Below are 13187 nucleotides of genomic sequence, written 5' to 3' on the forward strand. Positions count from 1 at the left end.
GAATATATGGAGTTGTTGTTAGGTACTATTGGCGACTTTGAACACTTGTGTAAATAAAGGGCTCTCTTTTTTTTTTTATATGAATGAAACCTATGTGTAGTTTTCTGTATCATACTCTTCGGTTGAAGACAATAAAAGATCTTTTGTTTTAATCCAGTCTCTCTGCCCTCCTTCAAGGTTGCACTTTTTGAACACAGCAAGTGTTTTTCCTCCTCCTCCTCCTCGGCAATCGCTGGAAGGTGGCTGGGAAAGAAAACTCTTTCAGGCAGATCAAATATGATCAGCTCTGTGGATAAGACTTACCGAGAAGAGCTAGCTGTTAGATAAGGTCAGATGTTATTGATTTGACACAGGGTATAAAAAAGTATGTGCAAGTAGGAAATATCAACTTTAAAATCGGAAGGAAGGAAAGGGAAGAGAGAGGGTATTACTTCCATTCACCCTAAGGTCATGTCTTGCTAATTATTTTTAATATTGTTATTTTTAATTGCAACTCTTTGATTCTTGCATTTCTGAGCTTGAGGTGAGCATTAGCCCTTTGGAATGGTGATGTCCCAGAGCCATCTTGTTCATGGTCTTGATTGAAACTTCATCATCTCTCCAGAAGGTAGAGCCTGGTGGGGTCCCTGCACGCTGCGGGGTGCACTGGGACCAGCTTTACTGCTGGGGGGTGCAGCTTTACTGCAAGAGAGCCCCAGCACAGAAGGAAACAATGTATGGAGACACAGAAAATGCTGTGGAGAGAAGCATCAAAGCCTGTGTGCTGGGCTTTATTAACAGTCAGTCTCAACAGCTACATTTCAGAAGTGTCCGATTTCTGTAGGTATTTATAACACATCCCCCAGGAACCATCCCACACAGTGTGCACACTTCCATCGCTAAGCAGAATTCAGAACCAGAGCCTAGGAGAATGCTCGGGAATGGTGCAGAGGATTTACTGGTGGCAACAGGCAATGCCTGACTGGGCAAGTGGGAAAAGTTCTTAACAGAATCAATAAAACATCGGAGGTCTCCTGTTCATACAGTTTGAATTCCAGCATCTCTTAGGAGCCCTCCTCACTCTCCTTGTCCGTTTTAAGCCTGGCAGCCGGCAGATGGCACACAGAGTTCATTTGCCTCAGTCTGTGCCTGCTCTGTTTGGCAGCACTTGGAAATCCTGCAGATATCCAGTGGTCTACATGCCGTCATTCTTCACTCTTGTCTTCTAGTGTGGTTATGTCCAGAACTCCAAATTTCCCAGCTGCTGTCGCTGTCTCTGCAGCAGTAATCTTTGCTAGGAAAACTGTCTGCCTGGATCAAAACATTTCCCTGTGGACACACAGCAGGAACTTTGCAAGGGCACCTGTGAGAAAAAGTTGATTTTTGCCTTCCAGGAGTAGGAACTAAGACGCAGCCAAAGCACAGATTGGAAAAGAGCTTCCTTCATAGAATCATAGAAACATTAAGGTTGGGAAAGACCTCTAAGATCATCCAGTCCAACCGTCAGCCCACTGTGCCTACTGAACCATGTCCTGAAATGTCACATCTACATACTTTTCTCAACCCCTGCAGGGATGGAGCGTCCCCCACTGCCCTAGGCAGCCTCTGCCAGGGCTTCACCACTCTGTCAGAAAAGAGTTTTTTTCCTAATATCCAAACTAAGCCTCCCCTGGCACAGCTTGACACCATTTCCTCTCGTCCTATCACCTCTTACTTGGGAGAAGAGAGAAGCACCCACCTTGCTACAACCCCCTTTCATGCATATTAATCTCTGTAGTTTGAATTTCTGACCCCCAACCCAAGATATATGAGTGAATATTGTTTGTTTTGCACAGCGAACACAAGTCTCCTTTGATCTTCCAGACCACTGGCAAGGGGCTGAGTAGAACACTCAAATTCATTCTCTGTAATTAATAGCCCATCTTTGGTGTTTGTCAGAACAAATGGTTGCACTATAAAAGAGAGCAAAACCAGTAATGAAGAAATATGCTCCGCTCTCGAGATGCTTTTCAAGTTATTAGGAAATGGCAGCAAATCTGTTTAACTGAGGGCTTGAAAGCTCTCACAGTCTGTTTGCAGACATTCAGAGGAAGAATTGACTTTTATGATATTATTTCCTCGTCTCTAGTAACATCCCAAAGCTGACTGTATCTGGCTGTGATGTCATTTAGCTTGGCAGATGCAAGCAGAGCTGCTGGAGAAGGGCTCAGATTTGTACCTTGCTCCAGAAATGACACGAACGCTGCACAGAAGGATGATAATGTTTCCTGTAATTACTCACTGACAGATGCCCCGCTCCGTATTTTTCATGATTGCTTCTGCAAAAGAGAAACTGGTGAATCCTTCAAGGAACACATGCCAAAACAGCCTTTAGAGCTGACACGAGCTTGATTCGGTACCAAGCAGCTCCATCATGAGCTATTGTCAGCAATATTCGCTTTCTGGCTTTTCTCCTCACCTTTCCTGATGGGAACTTGGGAGAATAGCTTAAAGACATCCTTGGCTTTGAAATCTGTGTATAAATCTGCCAAAAGTGCACCAAATTGTTGTCTGATTGGTCTGTCAGCTTAAAAACCCATGAGGCATCTTAGTGCTGATGTTTATACTTAGCAGTTTAGGAGCCCCTTAGGCAGCTGAAGAGGAAGGCCTTCAAAAAGGGCAGCAATATCCAAGGTCTCAAAGATAGTAAATGGGATTTATGGGGTTAGGACTGTATCCATAAGGGACATTTTTGAGATAAGTAGATGGCAAAGCACCTTTCCCAGTGCTGCTGCACCTATCCTGCCTCCTTCAGCCAAAATATATGCCCAGTGCTGAAGAGACCTTATTCATAACACAGTCCTGGAGAGAACTTGTGCTTGGATTTCTTAATTAGGTAAAAGACAGCTGCGAAGGTAATTTCTGGGCAATGAAGTTTAAATTGACGGCAGCTTTTAGGTTATAAAATCCTCTGGCTTTCTGTAGGACTACTAAACAATCTAGTTTTTTTCTGAATCCAGGCATGAGCGCGCAGCCACGGTGACCTAGTGGTGACAGCACTCCAGTTAGATGCAGGAGATGACAGATACTTTAAGTTCCTCCACCAGCCAGCACAGCTTGACCACAGGAGAAGACCCTACTCTGCTGCACCACCTCTGGGTGTAGTGCCCTTACCTCTTCTCCTGTTGTTAAATTCTGGAATCCTCAACATAAGATGTATATGGAGCTGTTGGAATGGGACCAGAGCAGGCTACAAGGATGATCAGAGGGCTGAAGCACCTGCCATATGAGGACAGGCTGGGAGAGTTGGGCTTGTTCAGCCTGGAGAAGAGAAGCCTCCCAGGAGACCTTATAGAGACTTTTCAGTACCTGGAGGGGGTACAAGAAAGCTGGGGAGGGGCTGTTTCCAAAGGCTTCTGGTGATAGGACGAGGGGCAATGGGTGTAAACTGGAGAGGGGCAGATTTAGACTGGACATAAGGGAGAATTTCCTCACGATGAGAGTGGTGAGGCCCTGGCCCAGGTTGCCCAGGGAAGCTGTGGCTGCCCCATCCCTGGAGGTGTTCAAGGCCAGGTTGGATGGGCTTTGGTCAGCCTGATCCAGTGGGAGGTGTCCCTGCCTGTGGCAGGGTGGTTGGAAATGGATATCTTTAAAGTCCCTTCCAACCCAAACAGTTCTATGATTCTATGCTATTCCATTTTGTCTATTAATCAAGGGAACTAATCTCTCCTATTGCTGGGCTGAACGAAACCACAAAAACCAGGGCATGTTGCCCAAGTCTGCATTAGTGAATAAGTAGCAGTGATCTGTAACAGAAGACATCTATTTCCCATCTTTCCTTTACAAGGATGCCACTTCAGTCAAATTGTTTAACTTGCTTTGCTTTAAGAGAGGCTGAACATAACAGGGTGTTAAAGAGTGTGTAAAACTAGGAAGTGAGTATCAAGTGATCCAGGGGCTGCCCTTTCCACCCACTTGGTCTCAGCCATCACTACCTGAATCCAGAACTGCAGCCCCGAAAAAACTTTCTTGCAGCTGCCACATTAAATCTGAGGGCTGTGAAACTCTGCAGAAGCGGAACATTTTTCCTAACTTTTCCTCTTTTGCTTTCCTTTATCCTTCCCCCCCCGCCCCTTTCTCCTTCTTTTAAGCATTCTTTTTGCTTCACCTAATGAACTTTCTCCAGCAGACCTTGGTTAGTAGAATGGGAAGCTGAATAGATGTGTTAAGGTATCATCAACAAGCAGCAAGACAATCCTCCACCCAGAAAATGGCAAGGTGGTGGCATCAGCCTCATAGGTACCTTGCCACTTCGTACTTCTGCCTTTCAGGAATGTGGACGAGATGACAGAGGCCTCTGGAACAGAGCTGGGATGGCTGAGATGTTGCTTGAATGGTTGCTGGTTGTTTTCTGCATTCTCTCAGGAGCTACAGGCAGACTGGAAGTAACAAACAGATACGAGATACCTTCATAATGTTACAAATACAGGATCTTGACAAAATGATCATGCAAAATGATAAGATTTATTTTATGGGAAACGGAGGGAAGAAAACCCTACTTAAACTTAGCAAAAAAAAAAGGAGATTTCAGGAATCTTTTAGCAGCTTTAGAGCTCCAGGAAGGGATATCCCCTGTTGAGGATTGCCTTGTTTGAAAAAAAGTCTGCTCCAAAACCCTCCTGACTTTAGTTTTTGTTCAGATGCCTTATTCTTAGGCATTTCCCCAGCAGCCTCACCAGGTGAGGAAATCAGCCTGCAGTGCCAGAGCAGGTGTTGTGCGCTGTGTGTTCGTGTGTGTGTATAAATACGTTTGTCTTGATAAAGAAGGTGTGGTTTGTCTCCAAGAGACTGCCAGCAAATATCAACAAAAGCTGCAGGTGAGATCTTTGTTGTTGGAAGGCTAACAGGCTCCTAGTGAAAAAACACATCCTAATCAGACCTTCAATCTAGAGAATAATATGACCTCTCTGCGGTCAAGAAGCAGGTTTTGACCACAAGCAGGTTTTTGAGATGGAAAGGCAGTTCTCAGAAAAAAAAAGATATTAAAAAGATGCTATAGGAACAGCTATGGCTTTCTGGGTCATCTTCAGCTGCTTGCAAGTTGTTCCTGGCTCCAGCTCAAGAAGTACGGAGCAACCACACAAACCCAATGAATGTACGATGGACAGGTTTTCACTTGAATACCAACCTTGGTGAGGAATTTCCACAGGGTTGAGAATGAATCTCCATCCAGACTTGTGTCAATCATGTTCCTTCTGCAAAATGAGTCAGTCCTATTTCATTTTGCAGTGGAAATTACATCCCAAGTAGAGGATGGAGTGGGAAAATATAACCACATGTGAGCATTTCAACACCTCTGTAATTTAAAGGAAAGTTTTCTGGAGGTAATAGAGGAAAAGAAAGATAGATGAAGTTATTGCGTTGTAGTTAAACAAAGAAGCTGATGTTCTACTCAGGTAAACAATTTCTGTCTGCCTTTCATCCCTTCTAATCCCACATTCAGATACACGCACACTGAAACATTCACCTCAGATTAAATCACCTTTAACTTGTGGGGAAATCATGGTCTCCACAGGATGATATCTGACTAGTTACTCAGTTGTGCACTTTTAGGTGATGTTGAGGACAAAGGGGTTTTTTTTCAGTGTAAAAGCCCCTCTCCAGGACCTCAGAAACTGCCAAGATTTGGGCTGAGCTTTTTTGCTGGGTCTTGCAATAGGAGACCCAAGTCATATTCTTTATTGATGATGTTATGCTTCCCCAACTTTGCTTCTTAGAAGACTGCAGAGAGGAACAGAGGAGATGGATTCTAAATGGACCAATTGCTATGCCATACAGACAGGAGTTTGCAGACTGCCTCTCCCTGCCCAGTATCCCAGCGCAGCTCCTGAGAGCCAGCCTCACACTTACCAGTCTCTGGACACAGAGAGGAGTCTCCCAAAGCCCACACACTGTGTGAAGAATGGCCATTAGTTACAGTGTCATCATGGAATCATAGAACAGTTTAGGTCGGAAGGGACCTTAAAGCCCATCCAGTTCCACTCCCCTGTCCCGGCAGGGACACCTCCTGTTGGATCAGCCCCATCCAACCTGGCGTTGAACCCCTCCAGGGATGGGGCAGCCACCACTTCTCTGGGCAATGGTTATGTGTTAACGGTTGAGTTAACGGCTAAGAGGTATTTTGGGGGTTACAACATGCAATGCTACTAATAGCTGCTGTTATTCACAGATTCAGGGTTCCCTGTGCCTGGACTGCCACAGGGAAAAATTCAAGTCTTGTGTACCTCCCACTTGCCACGTACTGGCAAAAACCACTTCAAAGGCATCTCGTTGCAAGTCAGCGTCTCTGCCTGAAACCACTGAGGATGCTTAGGTACTGATGAAGTCAAAAGGCCTGATGACTTTACTCATTCACCTCTTTGTCAGGTACTTTCCTCAGAAGAAATCATTCATCTTCCTGTGTTTTTACTGTAAATTATATGCAGCAAAGAGGAAAGAGAGAAAGAGACCAAGACAGATAGATTAGGAGGGAAAAAACCAACATGTGGGCGGTTTCAGTACAGATAATCCCTTTCACTGCCACTTTAGTGGCTCCCTTTGTCTAAGGCATCTCCTGCCTCTATAGTTGTTTGGAAAGGGCTAAAACCAACAGGTAACCTGAAATTTTGTCCACTGCTTAAACTGAAACTAGTTTTGGGGCTGAAAGTGCTCGTTTCCTCCCTGCCCTTCCCCTGCCTCTTTACTTTTACTTTACTCCGTGCCTTGTCCTTCTGTTTCTGTAACTGGCAAAGACAGAGGAGAAACAACGTGAAAAGGCTGGTTTCTTGTCCAAGTGGAAGAAAAAAATAAATCTTGGTTAAATCACCAGAGAGCACAGCCATTCAGATTTATTCTAAAAGATAGTGTCCATGTTTTCATTTAACCAACTGCAAAACTCTCAGCTTTGGGAAGAGCTGGGACATTTTTATTAACAAGATGTTGCAGGATGCCATGTGAATAGGATGCTGCTTGCACAGAAAAAGGGAGAAAAAGGCCATCTTCTCTAAAGAAAAGTTTTGAAGGGAATTACTGAAGTAGCTCACTGAGTAAAGATGTTTCATGTCCGTTATGACAGATCCAAGAAGTGTAACTGGCTGAAATAAACTGATAGGGGGAAAAAAATCCATTAATTCTGAGTATGTGACATTTCCCTAGAAAATAAATAGTGCAAATGAGCTCAGACTCCCCTAAATGTTCATTTTCATATGTTTTAAGTACAAACTGTGTGCATCCTCTACCTTACAGTAGCCAGAATACCTGGAAATAACACCGCCCACTGCAGCGTTGGCATATCAGCCAAATTGATTGCAGACGCCTTTTTAACAAGTCAATTAGATAAAAAGACAAGCAACAGCTCTGTGTTTCAGCAGTTGTCCATCAGCCCAAAGGAGTCTCCTCTGAAGTCCTATGTGTGAATATATATTTCAGTCATGGATAGCTGGGGAGGGTTCAAGTGGGAGGATACCCTGATTTCACATTTGTGATTGTACTTGACCAACACAATCATTGCTTTCTGAAAGGCTTTCCAAGCAGTCACAGCTCCAACTGCTGCTCTGAACTCATCTCACTGAAATGGGTCAAGATCTCTCACCTACCAAAACCTCAGTTCCCCTAAGCACAACCTCAATGTTAAGCCCTGCTTCACCCCAAACCATCTCCTCTGTCTGTCCTGGTTTCAGCTGTGATGGAGTTAATTTTTTCCTGGTGTTTTTTTAATTGTTGCTAAGTAGTTTTCACACAAAGTCAAGGCCTTTTCACCTTCTCCTGTTCTACCAATGGGGAGGTGAATAAAATGCTGGGAGGGAGCACAGCTAGGACAGCTGACCAGAGGGATATTCCGCACCACATGACATCATGCTCGGTATATAAGCTGAGGAGTTGGTTAGGGAGGGTGGACTTTGGTCATTTGGTCAAAAGTGATACCGTACATCACTTGTTTGGTATATTATTATTATCATCATCATTATTTATCTCCCTTTTGCCATCATATTAAACTGTCTTTATCTCAGCACACGAGGTTTACTAATTTTTTTCCCCATTGCACTGCAGGGAAGAGAGAAGAGCAAACTGCTGCACTGTGCTCGCTTGCCAGCTGGGGTTAAACCACTACACTGTCCCAAACTCTTGTCACCCCACTTGGCCACGGAGCTGAAAAACAGTGACAAAGTGATGCTTTGACAAAGTGCTGCTTCCACACCATAGCAGAAGACCCCCACTGCTGCAAAGGGAAACAGGATTGCTCTGTATATAGAGTCCAATACTCATATATACCAGCACAGATGGAAATGTATGTGTGTGTGAGTGCCCTTTAGCTGTTCTACCTTACAACTGCCATCATGGCATTCAGACCAGAAACACCTCTGGTAAAATCCAGTTTGCTGGAGGATGTAATAAGTCACTTCAGTGACACAGCCCTGGTCACTTCTGCTCCACCCCACACTGCAGTGCCACACGGCGCAGTCCTCTTGGCTGGTTCTCTTTTCTGTCTGTTTGGAATAGTGTGGGCTGTTGTGGGTTTGTGGAGGCCCCTGGGCCGTGACTTTACTGGGGCAAAGGCTCTCCCAGCAGCTTTTGGAGCTGGGTTAACATCCTGCACCCTACCAGCTTTCCTTCTTCTAGCAGCCTAAATGATGCCCCAAGTGCAAGGGAAGCACTGATGTGAGCTGCCAAATCATTTCAGCCTTCAGTGAGTCAGCTGTATATCTACAGGTGATATTCATGTATAAATGTGCCTACCTATGCATATGTAGAATCATGGAATCATAGAATAGTTTAGGTTGGAAGGGATCTCAAAGCCCATCCAGTTCCAACCCCCTGATATGGGCAGGGACACCTCCCACTGGATCAGGCTGCCCAAGGCCCATCCAACCTGGCCTTGAACACCTCCAGGGATGGGGCAGCCACAACTTCCCTGGGCAACCTGGGCCAGGGCCTCACCACTCGTTTCCCTTCAGGTACTGGAAGGTCGCTATAAAGTCTCCTCAGAGTCTTCCTTTCTCCAGGCTGAACAACCCCAACTCTCTCATTCTGTCTCCATGTGGGAGATGCTGCAGCCCTCAGATCATCCTTGTAGCCAAAAAACATGGTTTAAGGGAGTGTTAGGAATGGTTGGACTCGATGATCCAGTGGGTCCTTTCCAACCTGGTGATTCTATGATTCTATGATTGATTCTATGTAGGCATTATCCATGCCTGTATATGCATTTGCCCACAAATACGCATCTGTCCTAGAGTGTATTCACTGTGCAGGAGAGAGAGAGTGTGTGTACACACACGAACAGTACGCACATGTGCCCATATACACACACACATATATACACGTGTGTATATATATGTATAAAATATCTTTGCAAGGCTAGAAGGTGTTTAGCTGAGCATCACTGGCACAGAGACCCCAAAGTGCTCCCAGCTCAGCATAAATTTCAGTATTTCTTCTTGCGGCTTAGAAATCAAGCAGAAATCCCTGAGGTTTCAAGTGCAGCAGGTACCAAGGTCTCAGCATGGATGCTGGTGAGCTGATAGCAACCACCTGGGGCTTCTGAGACCCACCAGCCCCACACTACCTGCAAGGAGAACTCACCAATTCTCCAAAACATTTTGATGGATACCCTCTTCCAGTCTTCTCTAAGCGTGAGGGTCTTTCTTGGTAGAGTGTGTTTATAAATAGGAGTTTTTACCCTGAGGGTGGGGAGGCACTGGTCCAGGTTGCCCAGAGCAGTGGTTGCTGCCTCATCCCTGAAGGTGTTTAAGGCCAGGTTGGACAGGGCTTTGAGCAACTTGATCCCTTAGGAGGTGTCTGTGCTGACGGCAGGGGGTTGGAACTGGATGGGCTTTAAGGTCCCTTCCAACCCAGACTATTCCATGACTCTATGACTCTGATTTCTGCAGCAATCGCTTCATTCCTTTATGTGTATGCTTCAACACACGCTGTAGGAAAAGAAAAGAAAGGAAGAACCAAAGAGGTGCCTCTGTCCTTGGGAGGGATTAATCCCAGATCAGAGCTTATTTCGTGTGCCTAAGCCCTGAGCAGGTGGGGAGCATAACCAAAGTAAAGGAACAGTGATTGTGTACTTCTAGCTTTTTTTTTTTACAGCTCCTAGCTGGAAAGTTCTGCTTCTCCCAAGGAAGGATTTTAATAATCTGTTGCCTTTAGAGCTTCTCCCCTTCTTCAGTTTGGCAATTCTCATCCAAGTTCCCAATTCAGTAAAGCATTGATTTGGGAGGCTTTGCAACAGGCTGGGTTTTGCAGAAGTCTTGTTTTCTTTTAGTTTAACACTGAATAAACACCACCTGATCTGTGGGTACCCAGGGAACTTTACAGTACAGCAAAAGTGGAGACACATGGCACCTCTGAGAGAAGAGATCAACATTTCTTTTAAGTGGTTGGCAGTAAAAATGAGAATGACTCCTCAGCTCTCTCACAAAGGCAACAAAACCAAAGGCAGCTGCAGCCCATGGGCTGTTTGGAGTTAGAACACAGCAAGGAAGGAAAACACTGGCATAATCAGTTGTCTCAACAGTTAGTGTCCAAATTAAAAGTGGATAAGTTGTTTGCACACTTGGTTAGACCATAGATTTGGAGAAGAAATTGTAGAAAGGATGCACATGGTGGACAAACGACTTTTATTCCAACTGCAAAGCAAAAAAACAGGTGATGAGAGTTTAAGGTTTCTATACTGAAAAAAGCCATCCACTTTGCATACATTACTGGCCAAAGAAACATCAGCTGCTTTATTTTCCACTTGAAGGCTGCATGATTATCTGCAAAAGCAGAATCTATTGTTAGGGCTTTGTTCCCTCCCAGGTGGTCAGATTTCCAAAGCACCGAATGTGCAGATTTCTGGGTGCTGTTCTGCACTTTGCATTTCTGGAACTAAGATCACCTTGCTAAGTGGCCACCTAGAGACTTAAAAACCTGATCTAAGCATCTTATTTTTTTGCTAGTTTAGTCCTGAGATAGCCATGCATGTTCACACTGATTAGGAATCTGATTAAGCATGTATATAAAGTGAATATCATAGAATCGTTGCATGGTTTAGGTTAGAAGGCACCTCAAACCCCATGCAGTCCCACCCCCTGCCATGGGCAGGGACACCTCCCACTGGATCCGGTTGCTCCAAGTCCCATCCAACCTGACCTTGAACACCTTCAGGGATGGGGCAGCCACTATTTCTCGGGACAACCTGGGCCAGGGCTTCACCCTCACAGGGAAACATTTCTTCCTAAGATCTCATCTCAACCTCCCCTCTTTCATCCTAAAACCTGTACCCCTCATGCTATTCCTGCACTCCCTGATGAAGAGCTCCTCACCAGCTTTCCTGTAGGCGTATGGAACCTATGATAAGAGCGTGTGTTGTGCCAGCTAGGAAATCACTTCTGTTTCAGACAATTGAGTGTATAATGGTAGTTTTAAAAATCTTTTATTGGTGATCAGCTAATGTGAATATGTGTAGGTATACGTAGTTTTAATATATACATATATCACATAAAGATGTTATCTATCTCCTGTAAACAGCATGGCAATAGGTGTCTCATCAACACAAATGTATTGACTGTGGTGTGAAAATCTAACACCCAGCCCAGCATCTAGCCCAGCTGCCCTCTTCTCAGAACAGAACCTTCAGAAAAGGAAGGCAGTGTATCCTCAGCACGCTAACCCTTGGCACATGAGGGCATCTCTGTTCAGATGTTTTTCCACTGACAAATCAAGTAAATGGCTAGGTTGGTGCGGCACTGCCACATTTCTCTGAAAAATTACCTCTCTTTCCTGGGAAGACAACTCATGTCAGGGGTCAAACACACCAAAAAGCCTTGCTGGCTGAGGGGTTTTGCAGGTTCTGCCCTGGGGGCAGGGAGCAGAGCTGCCTTTTGTGGTCACCACAGCTCACCTCAAGAGAAATCAGTCAAGAAGCTGGCAGACGCTGGTGACTGCGATGGGCAAAGTGAGAAAATAATAAAGGAAGGCAGGCTGTCAAAGAGGATTTTTAGCAACCAGTACTCAAGTTAATCCTCTGACCTAGTTTCTGAAAGGCCTATATAAGGAAGAATATTCTCCACTGAGCAAGCAGCTAATAAGCAGTGCCAGCATTTAAGAGTTTGGAGCACATCAGTTCTGAGATTCAGCTGCTTCTTCCTGGAAAAAGCACAGAAAACAAACACTATTCAAAAAAATTAAAAAGTCCACCCCCTTCAACTATTTCTAACAGAGGCTTCGCACTTTAGCAACGTTGTCAGTTGGCACCGTGGCCCGAAAGAGAGTGCTGTGCTTGCCTACTCGTGGGTAAGCTGCCAGGTGGACTTCAACGGAAAGGAAAATTCCTCCCCTCAAATTACCGCAGTTTATTTTAATGGAGTGACTGCAAACACACATCCGTTTGAACCACAGGCATATGCAAGCAGACATTAGTGCAGTATTGGCACCATACTCTTAAATTTCCTTTGAGGACTGTTTCCTTTTTACAGTTTAAAGCTGCTGAGAACCTTAAGCCTACAATCTGCATAGGTTGGGCAGAAAGGCTTCTCACTTCAGCCAGTGTCACCACTCTTCGGAAGTCACCTGTGACTTTGGGAGCCTTCATTTTCACTTGGCCACTGTGAGATGTTTCAAGGCTCAGCTCGTCATGAGAGTGGGGAGGCACTGGAACAGGTTGCCCAGGGAAGTTGAGGATGCCCCATCCCTGGAGGTGTTCAAAGACAGGCTTAGCTACGGGACCTTCACTTTGACTTCCAGAGGGGCTGAAAGTATGAGGTTTATTAGTATGAGGTTTATCAAGTTGGACTTCAAAAAGCAGGAAACCTGGAGCTGTTGTCCAAATTTGATTATTTTTGCGAGCTTTCACATCTGGCAGCTCTTATTTCACTGCTTACATTGGTTCTACCTGGGTGTACATCAATAAATGGCACTGTTGCTATTTCTAATTTATGAAGCTGAAGGCTACACAGTCCTTATGAGAGTCATGAGGTTATTTTGAATGTCATTGGCTTTCCAAGAGATGCTTCATATGTTCTAGTGTAAGAGACATCATAGTGTTTCAAAGCTTCTCACACATATACCAAGAAAGAAGTGCACTAGAAGTTATAGAGAAGTGCCTTCCCTTCTGAGAGCCTCTGTCCTTTGCTACATAAAAAGGTACAAAAACATCAGCTGGTAACAATCTACACCTCAAGATAAGGATGTTGTCAAGGCCGTTG

At 44.9% G+C, this 13187-nt stretch overlaps 1 long non-coding RNA gene across 2 annotated transcripts; it reads right to left on the bottom strand.

Annotated features, from left to right (window-relative positions):
* Window positions 1–110: 110 nt before the first annotated feature.
* Window positions 111–8937, bottom strand: LOC128854128 (uncharacterized). Of its 2 annotated transcripts, XR_008453041.1 has the most exons (4): window positions 5869–8937; window positions 5147–5336; window positions 4262–4397; window positions 111–1342 (listed from the first exon to the last, which is right to left on the bottom strand). It is a non-coding gene; the product is annotated as an uncharacterized LOC128854128 (long non-coding RNA). The 2 variants fall into 2 exon arrangements; XR_008453040.1 differs by lacking the exon at window positions 5869–8937 and having other exon boundaries at window positions 5147–5822.
* Window positions 8938–13187: the final 4250 nt, after the last annotated feature.

This window comes from Cuculus canorus, chromosome 19 (assembly GCF_017976375.1).
Source record: "Cuculus canorus isolate bCucCan1 chromosome 19, bCucCan1.pri, whole genome shotgun sequence".
In the NCBI taxonomy this organism is placed as follows: Eukaryota; Metazoa; Chordata; class Aves; order Cuculiformes; family Cuculidae; genus Cuculus; species Cuculus canorus.